Source organism: Artemia franciscana, chromosome 3 (assembly GCF_032884065.1).
Source record: "Artemia franciscana chromosome 3, ASM3288406v1, whole genome shotgun sequence".
Lineage (NCBI taxonomy): Eukaryota > Metazoa > Arthropoda > Branchiopoda > Anostraca > Artemiidae > Artemia > Artemia franciscana.
The window spans coordinates 22779861-22792666 of record NC_088865.1 but is presented as its reverse complement, the minus strand read 5'-3'; the positions used below and the strand labels follow the sequence as shown (position 1 = coordinate 22792666).

Sequence of the window (12806 nt, the reverse complement as noted above, 5' to 3'; positions counted from 1 at the left end):
GCGGGAAATAGCCTCCTGGAAATACCACCTCGCGGAAAAGATCCCCATTGAAAAATACCTCTCCATGACAAACTCCCCCTGGTCTCTCCCTTAGAGCTAAGTATGTATTTATCAGAAAGCTCAATGAAAGCTGAGATGTTTTGGCATTAAAATGCGCCCTTTGAGGTATCTCCCTCTCTCCTTAGCCACAAAACAATCAGAGTATCCCATTGCAGAAGTTTAAGTACCTTTTTTAAGTTTTGTAATTTGGTAAACTTCTAGACTCGTAGACAGTGACAGGGCGAGGGGAACCCCCATTAATTGCCATACAAAAGGAGAAATAAATCCTGCTTTAAGAGTTTGCGACGTCCAATTTTTCTTTGTTTTTGTGACAACAAATCAGAGCTTTTTTTATTAATCATCTTAACCATCATTTATATCATGACTTTAAAAAGCAAATAATTCCAACAAGGTTGACCATGTAAAGACTATAACTTGTGTTTACCCAATGTAAGTATGGTGGTTGAGTTGCACGAGAGTTCAGTTGCACGGTGGTTCAGTTGCATAAGGGTTCCGTCACACTAAGATTTAGTTAAACGGAGTGGAGTTGCATTTGGGTTGAGTTGCACGAGGGCTCAGTTATAAAGGGGTTCAGTTGTATGAGGATTTAGCTACACGAGGATTCAGTTACACAAAGGTTCAGTTGCACGGGGGTTCAGTAGTACGGTGGTTCAGCTACAGTAGTTCAGTTGCTGTGGATTCAGTTACACCGTGGTTCAGTTGCAATGGAACCGAAATTATATACTCCTGAATGGTCAAAACCTTGACCTTGATTGAGCAAAGCACAAAACGGACGACTAAACTAATATTATTGCTGGATTTAGACAACATGCATCTGTCAATGGTGTCAATTCAACAAAATTAGGGAGAAGGGGGACTCCCTACCTTTCTCCCCATTGACGCCGCTGGTATTTATTGGTTAGCATTACATAGTTAATTAGGTACATTAGTATTTGAACAAAAATTGTGGTAACTTCTGTAATTCCATTGCCAAGGTGAAAATAAAGATTTTTTTTTTATCAGATTTATAGGGTATATTGGAAAAAAAGAGCAAAACTGATTTTAAAAAAAGTATTTCTTACACAAGTAAAAAGCAAAGTCGTGACTTCAATAGAAAAAATCGCTTTGCAGATTATACAAGAAATATGTACAGAAATAGACTAAATGTACTGACTCTCGATATTTTCCAATATCTATAAGATTGTAGAATCTAGCGCTTTACTGAATTTTTTCCACCAGTATGATATTTCTTTGTCAATTTTGTGATTCTCTTCCTTTTGGACACTTCATTAGTTCGTAATTTAAACTTTTTAGGTCTATCTTCTCATTTGCTGTGGCTTATAGACGAGGAAAGGAAAGGATCCCTTAACATTTCAGGAAACATACAAAAACACACTTAAAAACCGTAATTTTTTCCAAAGAACGACACCAGTTTAGATCATTGGACGCACTTTCCCACAGTCAATATTATCAAAATATTTTTACTTCTAAACGGTTTAACGATTTTATGACTTTTTTACATCATTCGTCCTCTTTTCAGACGAAAATTAAAGAGAACACAGGGAGAGGTCTTTAGTGAACATCCTCAATGCAAAAGTTACTATTTTCCTATGAAAATAGACAAAGTAATTTGATGTATGTGCTTATCATCAATTTGGAAAAATAAATTACTATCAAAATCACAGAAGGTTCAACTCTAACTGTCTCATTATCCCCATTACTATGTACACAAGTGAAAGTTGGTCAATTACAGCTGATGACGAGCGTCGAATCTCCAGATTTGAAACAAAATATTTCCACCACAAAGCAGGGATAACCTCCATCGACCAAGTATCCATTGAAGACCTCTGTAAACTCCTCCACAGCTCATACACTATCATGGACCAAATTAGAAGTCAGCAACTCCGCTGGCCTGGTCATATCCACCGAATGTCATCAAATCAACTCCCAAAAATCACGTTTGAAGGATGGGTGCATGGCACACTGCCTCATGGCTGACCCCACAGGAGATGGCATGACAACTTCAATGGCCAGAACTTCCACCAACTTCTGCGTCCAGCAGCAGATAGAACCAAATACTTTTGCCATATTCAACGACAATTGAGAAAAGAAGAAGCCCCAATACAGCCACAAGGGTCATATGAGATATAAATCAAGTCAGTAAACTAACTAATACCAATTTTAATTTTGAATTGATTTTGCAAAAATTGCATTAATGTTTGACAGTGAGGGCCATTTTGAGAATAAAATTTTATCTTAACTCATCTGAATCTTCACCTTTAGTAAGACATTGTTCTTCATGTTTTGTCGCTTAAAATAGGCTTTAAAAAATCCAAACAGCAAATGCCCCTCCCCACAGCAGAAACATGCCACATAATTTATTGGTGTACTTTTTTGTTTATGTGTGCAGTATGTTCACATTGATACAAGCGTATCAAGCTAAAATTCTATATGTATGCTTTATTATCAGGGCTTAGATAGTGGATTTTCTTTAATAAAAGATATGTTTATTTATTTAGTTTTAATCCTTGATCCCCACCTTGTATTGTATGTTTTTATATCAAAATAAAAGCAACACTGCATTTAATATAGAAAATTTTAAACTATTTAAAGGCAGCAGGTCCTCTCTTATGTGTCCTCCATATTTTTCATGGCAAGGGGAAGTTTTAAATTTGACCACTTTTTGTCTGTGCACTGCTTCCTATAGCCATCTAGTTTCTAGGCATTTCACTTCCAAATCTTGGTTTTCCCCTTAATTTGTGATTTGGACAAGCAAATTGTATATTCAAAATACAAATTTGAAAGGATTATTTTTACAAGAAGAAGAGAGCCATATTAAAACTTAAAACAAAGGAAATTTGTAATAATATACTGGCCATATCAATTCCCTGTTATATATTTAAATTTAACTTACACTTTAAGAAGATAAACCACACTTTCAAACACACAATTTTAAGAAGCACCCAAATTTTAGGCCCTGCTTTTGAAGAGCAAAGGATAACAAAACATTCATAACAACTCATAACCATGACAATATATGGGATGGATTTGAGCATGTAGCCAATAAAAGTTAAAACTTCAGCTTCAAAGCAAAGAGACTATCAGGAAGCAAAACGAAGTCCCCTTATGTTTAATGTGCCATCAGTTCCTTTTCAGGTTTGAAGTTAATTTTTACTTTCCAGTGATAAAATTATTTAAATTTAATTTTGAATTTGTTTATCAAATGGTGTTCTACTACTTTCTGTAATTGTCCTTTCTGGTGCCAAACTTCATAACTACAACTGTACTGAAAGAAGTTGCCTGAAAGTTTGTTAAAACGTACAAGTCAAGTTATTCTATGTAGTATACAGTCTTCAGAATCTTTCTTTTTCCTGCAACTACTACAATTTTCTTACAACATATTTATGAGCTAAGGAGCATGTTGCTGCTATAAATAATTTTGTTTTCCCTTCTCTTTTCTGCTACTAAGGCCAATTTTGGATAAAGAGGACCATGCTTCCTTCCTCTCCCATACAAAAAGTCCTCATCCACTCTTACTCACTTCTAAAGGAGTTGATGTTCTTTTGCTAATTCAAGGTATTAACAAATAATACAAAGTTCTCTATTTTCAAGGTTAAAAATCTGGGAGTTTTGTTTATGAAATTTCCAACCTATGATAACATATTTTATTTGAAGATTATCCCTGCGACCAATTTTGATGTTGTGTTGATTTTCACAGCAAATTTGTGAATCAATGTTGTTTCTTTCAGAAACTGGGGTTCATCTTAGGGGTCTATTTGACACTGACTGCATTAGCTTTCAAACAAGATCTTAAGTAGCTGTCTGTGACATTTCAATCTCACGCTAGTGCTCGAGAAATAAAAGAGGAGAAGAGAAATATTAGTTTTTTAGGCTTTTTTGGGAATTCCTTAAAAACTAATTTTGCAGTGAACTTTTACTCTTAAGACAGGGCTAAATAATGGCATTTATTACTGAGCCAAACCTAAGTGATTTTTTTTTTCATTAGCAGTTTTGTTGTAACATGTATTTTAGTTTTTAATCACTAAAATAGTGGGAGAGGGTTTGAGAACACAAAAGAGAGGGTATTGTAGACGTACTATTAAAGACTTCCAGACAGTAAGATTATTATGGTACCCTTATTGTGCTTCCCAGTCTTTCCCACTGTAAAAATGGGACCGAAAAGTACCATTTTTATTGTCATGTGGCACTTTATGGCAGCATAACCAAGATAATCTCAACAGAAACATGTAGATACAAGCCGTAGCTTTTAAACCAGCCATTAAACATCTCTCCATGATCTTACAATAGCCTGGTAGTCCTGGCAGAAAAAAGCAAAAATAAGGAGACAAATTGCAGCTACCTATGCAAATAAAATGTATTTTCTTTGTTTTTATTTATTAAGTTTTTTTTCTATGAAGATACAAGCGTGTTATTTTTCATTCCTACCTGTTGCCATTGTAAGGAGTTTCAAACTCTGTTTATAATCCCAAAAATTAAACAGTTAGACTATTAACAATTAGACAGCAGTTTAATTTGCTGAAGATAAAAATTTTGTCATTTTAATAAATAGTAAAAGCTATAACATGGAGGGGTGTATAAACTTTTTTTTATATTCTAGTCTACATTACTTTTTGAGCTTGATTAATTTTAAAAGTTAATAGCATCCAAAAAGTGGTTTGCTCTATTTTCATGTTCAATATTTCTGTGGTCTTTATATGCCAAACTATATTACAAAGAATTATCACGGTAAAAAAAATCTTATATGCATTTTTACTTCTTTTTTATATATTCAAATGGCCATTACTAAAGTGATGTATCTGGTGATATAGCTGATGTATGTAAAAGGTGATGTAGTAGTTTTCCACCATTTCCTATGTTCTATTTTACAGGCATGCTCTCTAGCCCACCCTAAGATTGCTCAGTTTTTATTGCAAAACACAAAGTCAAGCAAAACATATTGCTCATACAGAAATTGCGAATTTGGAAATTTCCAGCATATGTAGTTTACAATGGGATGTATTTTTAAATCCTAATTAGACTGTACATCAGACTATCTTTACCTAAAGCCAAAATCATGTATTTACACACTAGTCATTGTGTATTTTCAGAGCTATCTTAAATCAAAGATAAAGATAAAAGAGCCTAATTCTTACTTCTTTCTTATTAACTTAACTTTAATGAATATTCTTTTATATGCATGCTAAGTTTGATCTAAGTTCTATTGGTTTTTGGCTAAACTGTTGAAAATTTCCAAATCTGTTTTCACCATACAGTCTACCAGCTTCATAAAACAAAAAAAAATTAAAAAATATGCATTGAATAACTGGAAAAAATGAATTTTTAAACAGTTCTACCAATAAAATAGTCAGTCTCAAACACAATTGCAGAGCAAGTTGAAGTTAGTTTAAGAATGTATAGTAGAACCTTCATTTTATCATTATTTTTTTTAGGAATGCATTGGAACTACATAATTACCTTTGCTTATATTGCTCCTGGTATTAGTAGTTTTTACTTTTATTAGACATTTCAAGTTGCCAAGTATCTGATATTCAGCAGCTTTTTATCTTTTTCTACCCTGTATGTTTTGCCTCTCCACCTGGAAAAATTGATATTGGTATCCTATGTATCTGGACTATGTACATCTAACACCAATTCAATTTGTAATATTTGTAGTTTATTTCATCATTTGAACAAGTAGAGTGGTGTAAAAGAATAATATCCAAATAATATTCAAGACTAGACTTTCAAAATGTTTCTGAATTTACAATTATAGAATCTCTTTAGGGTTAAATTTTTTTATCCAAGCCTAGGGTGAGTAATCACATCTTAATTACAACTACATTACAGTTAAAACTGCCGCCACTTATGACTGCTGCTGAAATTGGTTTCATAGGTATATTTGCAAAATGATGTAACTCTACTTGAGGCTATGATGCAATTTACAATAGTCTAGTCTAAAGTGGGTCCTAGATTATTTGTCAAGTAGTGTTGCACTAATCAATGGTACAATCTGTTAAGAGTGTTAGAGGCTAAGAATGTGGCATTTCTTCAGGTGTTAGAGGCTATAGAAAGAACATGAACTTTTTCACATACTGACCAATGGTCTGCATAACACAGGTACAGATCACCTGATTTTTTTCCTTAGGCTGGGAGTACAATGCATTGTTTTGGGCAAGTCTTCTGATGTTTCCAGTGTTGTATCCCCAAATTTCTCCAGGTACCCATTTTCAACTGGTTCAACTCTAGCTAAGCTTAATGAGTCACACCATTGACCCCTATTCAAAACCAAATAGCCAGCAACACCAGGATCTGAACCCCTGTCCTCAGGATTTCAAGTCTAGCATGCTAACCCCAGTAGAGACTAAATGCCATGCATGTTTCTTTTTTTCTGATTTCTGTCCTAGCCTAATAGCATTATTAACCATTTTCTATACTTACATATTCAAAAACAACAATCTGAGAAGCAATTTTTACTTAATAATTGGCCCTATTACCCTAAATTAACTTAAATTGCATGTCCAGCTAGATAAGGTGGTGATAAGCCTCCTGTGGAACATCTTGCCGGTCCTGTGACATGACTGGTTTGACATCCCAGGTTAGCCTACACTCTGCATCAGCCTAGTCCAACTCCTTTCTTGAATGTATCTATGGTTTGAGACTGGATGGTGGTTTCAGAGATGCTGTTCCAGTGAGAGATAGCACATAAAGAGAAGAAGTGCTGGCAGTCACATTGATGGCAATGGGGGGGCTTACAGCTTCTTTGTGTGACCTCTTGTAGTACTTGAAAGGGATGAGATGAAAACATGACTTGAGAGGTTGTTTTCTAGCAGTTTGTAAGTAGAATTGCATCTCGTCTCTTCCTTTCATAGACTAGGATGGGGAGTTTGAGGGACATGAGGTATTCCTTGTACAACTTGTCTTGGAAAGCTGGTATGAACTTTGTTGCTTGCCTTTGAATAGTCTCAAGTGCTTTAATGTCCATTTTATAATGGGGAGATGCTAGGGTTATTCCAAATTCCAGGTGTAGATGTACAATAGTTTTGTACAGCTTCTTGGCCACACATGGCTTCCTGATAATAAAGGTTTGTCTTATGAGCCCTAGGGTTCAGTTTGCTTTAGCAACTTGAGCTTGTGTGTGGATGTGGACTTAAGTCTATCATCAACAACAAACCCCAGGTCCTTCTTCTCACTTACAACTTCAAGTATTTCCTCTCCAATATGGAAAGGTTGCTTAGGGTTGTTGTATCCAAGATGCAGAACTTTATATTTTGACAGGTTGAACTGCAAACCCTATTCAGGTTGAACTGCAAACCCTATTCAGATACCATCTAGATAGTTCATCTAAATTTTCTTGCATTGTTGAGTGATTGGGGATAATTTGGACATTTCCTAAGAGCTTGCAATTGTCAGCATATAGCATCAGTGGATTTACCACTGTCAACCACACTCTCCCATTTTACCTTTGACAGTTCCTGCTGTATCAAAACATAACCTGTAGAGGATTTTTTTTTACTTTATTTTCCTTCTTGAAGTTCTCCTGTAGCTCAGTCAAAATACAAATATGGTAACTGCCTTCAATTGCAGGGTGATAGGAAGTAAAAATGATTTGTTCAAGGTCATTTGTCACTACTAAGTCTAGAAGAGAAGTTTGTTGTTGGTGCCTGAATTCTGTTGGTTGGTCAATAATCTGTGTCAGTAGGCTGTTAGTGAGTGATTTAGTAGAGACACAAGGAGACTACTTTCAGGAGGAATCCTATACCTTAACCCCACTCAACATTAGGCATACTAAAATTTCTAAACAAAAAGATTGTTGAATACTCATAGGCATTCATCTTAGATATGAGATTAGATAGAGCTAGGTGTGAAATAAATTGATCATTGGCAGACAGACTATGGTAAGCAATACCTTTTATAAATGATTCAGATCCAACATGGAGTTTAAAACAGACATACTCAACAAAACTACTATCAGAATAAATAAGAGTAAAGGAGGTTTGTTACTGGTGCCTAAATTCTGTTGGTTGGTCAAGAATCTGTGTTAGTAGGTTGTTAGTGAGGGATTTTGTAGTGACCCAGGGAGGCTACTTTCAGGGGGAATTCTATACCTTAAACCCACTTAGCATTAGGCATACTAAAATTTCTAAGCAAAAATATTGTTGAATACTCATAGGCATTCAACTTAGATATCAGATTAGATAGAGCTAAGTGTGAAATAAATTAATCAGGGGCAGACAGACTATGGGAAGCAACACTTTTATAAATGATTCAGATCCAAAATAGAGTTTTAAACAGACATACTCAACCAAACTACTATCAGAATAAATGAGAATAACTCACAGTTTAGTTCTCAGTCTAGTTCTTCAACATATTGGATTGAATTTATTTATAACATGTTATAATACACATGAAAAACAGATTAAAATGTGAATAAGAGAAAAGAGGAAAAAGAAAATGACCTAAAAAAACTACACAGAAAACTTTGCAACACTTCACCTTAATTAAAAACAATTAAAACATACAAAAGCAAAACATTCATTGAATCAAAATAGCACTCCATGGATGCTGACCAATTCTACTATTATAAGCTTCTATGCTTTTTCTGATAGAAGCATTTGGGTCTATGATACCATATCTTTTAATGACCCAGGGGTTGCTTGACCATGGTGGAAGGGCAAGCAGGTATTTGGCATACCAGAAATAAATTTGCCAAAGCTCCTTTGTCTTGGTTATCATAAATGTATGCCAAAAAGGTGCAAGGTATAGGAAATTTGGGAGTGCAGAAGCATTGTAAAGTTTTGCTAGCAGTTTGTGGTTGAGATGAAGTTTCTTTGCTACCAAGCTTCCATATGTAGTTGTTGTTCAATGTTGGAAATGAAGGATCAAGAGCCTTCTAGTTGCTTTAAGAGTGTCACCAATAGGAAGCCCTAAATATTTCATTTGTGATTTTGGGGAAACTGGTGTGTCATTGACTTTCTAGGTTTTATTTATTTCTGTTTATTACCTTAGTAGTATTGCCACTATTACAAAAGTGATTGATCTTAATTTCACCTTCCTTGCCACTCTCACTAGGTACCAGTTTTGTCATGCTTGCTCTCACTGCCTGAACAGGCAGTTTTAAAACTTTTTCTATGAGACCAGTGACACAGTGCAAGCCAAGTTTGAGTTTAATTTGCTGCAAATGACCTTTTGCCCCCTATTCACACTATTTACATTACTTTGTGTCACATCTAGTGCTCTATCTGTCTTGGGACTGAGGTCCCAAGGGTAGCCTGTTTTTTTGCCTTAATGACACCATTTCTTGTTCCTAGATTCTGCTACTTATTATTCTTTCTTTCCAGATTCTGTAACTTACAATTTCTGCCTACCTATTGGCTAGGACAGGAATCAGGTAGGAAAAGATTTCTGGGCCAGGAATCCAATCAAAGGCCAACCATTGAATTTCCTGTTTGATAGTCCTTTCTAAATTTAAGACCATTGCTACCACAGCTGCATCTCAACCCCCCAGCCCTTGATGCTTCTATTTATGGCACTAGGTGGGGCTCTTAGCCAAGCTAGGCTACACAGGCTAGGCTACAAGTTTACTGGTTTTTCTTCAACTTAGCTTTAGGCCAAGGCTAGGCTATTTAGAAAAAACTATTGATCAGAAAAAGGCATAGAATAATAATGGCAAATCCATAAAATCAGCCAACTTTTTGCACAGAGCTATAAGCCAAGCCTTTTTTAATAGGATGGCTTATAACTGGCTCTCTTGGGATGGGGGGCTGGAATGCAATTATTAGGTCTAGCAAAAAACACTGAATGGTAAATATTGTGGTATTCCTAATCTATATTGTTTTTTACCTATCTGACTTCTGTCCTATAAGTAGGCTAGCCCATAGACAAAGGCCTAGGCTATGCTATTTATTGTAAAATAATAAATACATTCAAAATAAAGAACCAATCAATAAATCTGAGCCCCTATAGGATTAAAGTAGGCTATAAAAAGATTAAACATTTATTAAGGCAAAGCTTACCCTTGTAAATAACAGAAAAGTAAATTAATATATGTCAAATAAAGATGATTTGATACCTTTTTCGTCTTTTCTTAGAAATTAGTCATAAGCTCTGGTCATACTGGTCCATTTCCCATCATGACGCTCAAAATGGAACATTTCCACTTACGTTAAAAAGCTAATGTTAGGAAAAATATTAATTGGTACATAGCATGGTCCTTTTTCCATTAGGAGTACTGCATTCAGGACAAATAATAGAACTAATATCCTGAGACTTATTATGTACGGTATGATAAAAAAATAAAGCTATAGTTACACTAGCGCATGGGAGGCAATCATTATCTATAGATCTGAGACCAGGTGGACACAGATGAAGTAATCAGATTCATTTACCTGTTCAAATTGGGCTATCTATATTTTCCTTATTTATTTAGTTGTATCAATATGGTACTAAACACTGGTGAATTTAGAACCGAATGTTGGGGAGGCAATGTGACAAAGGCGCTAATAATTACTGCTTTTGTTTTGTTCCTTCCAAATTTCCGATCGGTCAGTTTAAAAAGTATGAAAAATACGACGCCCAACCACGGAAAATCCAACATTTTTCCGACACCACAATGGTCTAATATCCAACTCCGACAAAAAATCTGACAATATTCTGTTCCATAGGAATCTTTTTCTTTTCACAGGACTGCCCTACAGCGCCTCCTTCCTCAATGGCAACATTTATATCATTACCTTTCCAAAAAAATATACATATATATACCTTATTTACACTCACTTTTGCTCTTTTTCGCCTCGTGTATTTTAAAAAACGCATATAAAATCCTTTTTTTCCTCAAATACAAAACAAACTTTCATCATTTTTTTTTTAGTTTCACTTTCTTAATTACACTGACACACTCCTTAACCGTCGCGTTGGCTTTTACACTTTTGAGTCGTTTTAAGAGGGGGGCATCTTCGTTTAGATGATGGGAGTCGTGTCTGTTTCTGTTCATGCCGAAATTGGCCTGCATAATTGAGGTAATGGGTCACACTTTTTAGCAAGTTTCTATGATCTTCTTTAGCATGTTTCGAAGTTGGAAAGAACCGCTCAACGTTCGAAAATGGCAAGGTGAGGAGGTATTGGACAATGCTGATTATGCTTAGAAAATCTCTGAACACCATTTGGTGTTTTTGTAGTTGCCATGTAACACCAAAAATCACAGATATCTGTTACATTTGGAAGATCGAAAAGCAGTAAATTTTCACTACTCCTCTACTATATTTTCCCGTCCCACAACGGCGAACTATATCTGTATAGAATCTTTCGCAGAAGACCACTTGCACCTATGCCCAAAGCTTTCATAGTGTCAGAGATCTCACACAACGTAAACAGTTCGTCCTCTAACGAGAATCACTGCTTGATTTGCTTCACTGCTTCCACATATAACTTACGAGCTCATTCATAGATGACTTTCACTTCATGTTCACTTGCTTTGTACTCAAATTTGACTGCAAGGTTTGAAGAAACTCGTGATCTGCCATCCCCAAGCACACATCTTCAGCTGGAAGGTATTTACTTGCTTTGCCAGGGTCGAGATTCAGTGGCGATGTTGACCAAATGTAACTATTCTTCATGAAATTCCTGGTCAGATTTTTTGGAAGTATATCCATCACTAATTTTATTTTGTGAGACAAAGGCTTTTCACATTGGAAAAGAAAATTAAAATCTGTAAACAACTCCAGCACATAAAGCTGGGACTCAAGTTGAATCCGAATCAATGGATTTTTTAGAGCTTGCGATGCTCTGTCGTTCGCGTGAGCCGGATCCTCAGCTGCTATTCCCTGGAAGTAGCTTATTAAGCTCATCCCAATTATTCAGTAGTCGCTCAACACACATCCAAAGAGACAGGCAACGTGTCAGATCTGGGGCAGGCACATTCAGGACTGGGCTGTCTATAAACTTCTGGTGCAATTTGAACTCAGAGTGGCATTTGGTACTCATGCTGAAGTATTAATAAATGTGCGACACAGATCTTATAATTGCGTTGGCAATGCTCGCAAGCAAAATAAACAATTAAATAAAATGAATGACTGGTATACTTGGTACATATCACAGATGGGAATTTGTCCTTGATTCTCTTCAAAATCGAGTTATCACCCCCAAATATAATATTGCACGTGTCCGCGCGAAATACAACCCCATTCTATGTAGGTAAATTTTCATCTTGAAGAGCATCACAAATAAGGTTGAAAATGGTTTTCGCTATCCCATCAGAACACCCAATCATATCAAGGAGGTCAATTTGTATTTCAAACTCCTTATTGCAGAACAAAACTATAACAAATTTTCAAAAATTTCGCCTTTCTTAAACTAGTGATAGGGTTTTTTTTAATCACCAAGAGAACGGTCCACCCATTTCGCTAATTTGAAAATCCTTCTCCAATAATAAAAAGAAATTCTAGAACCATTTTTTACAAAAAAATCCGACAAAATTCAGACGTCTGACCCAATTCTTTTTTTTTGCTTAACAAGAGGGCCAAAAATCCAACAATATCGGAAAATACGACATAGTGGAAGCACTGGTAATAATTGACGAAATTGATAATTTTACATAGAAAAGAGTTAATAAAAATGAATGAGGGCTCCGGAAAAATCGTGGATGTATGTGGGGAGGGAGGAGAGCAGAGTCCCTTCTTAAGCCCTTGGATCAGCCCCTGGTACTAAAGTGCTGTAAATATGGTGAGAACAACATCTCGTAGTCTTAAATTTAGGATGGAAACGGCTTAGCC

The 12806-nt window shown here is 35.6% G+C and overlaps 1 protein-coding gene across 5 annotated transcripts in view; it reads right to left on the bottom strand.

The window, feature by feature from the left end:
* LOC136025037 (uncharacterized) overlaps positions 1–10139 on the bottom strand; it is a 97826-nt gene extending 87687 nt beyond the window's left edge. For 2 of the 5 annotated variants that reach the window (XM_065700693.1, XM_065700697.1), the window contains exon 1: positions 10053–10139. The gene's annotated coding sequence lies outside the window, so the exon portion shown is untranslated. Of the gene's footprint in view, positions 1–5514; positions 5631–10052 lie in introns of those variants that run through there. The other 3 variants (XM_065700695.1, XM_065700698.1, XM_065700694.1) reach the window with 3 other exon arrangements.
* Positions 10140–12806: the final 2667 nt, after the last annotated feature.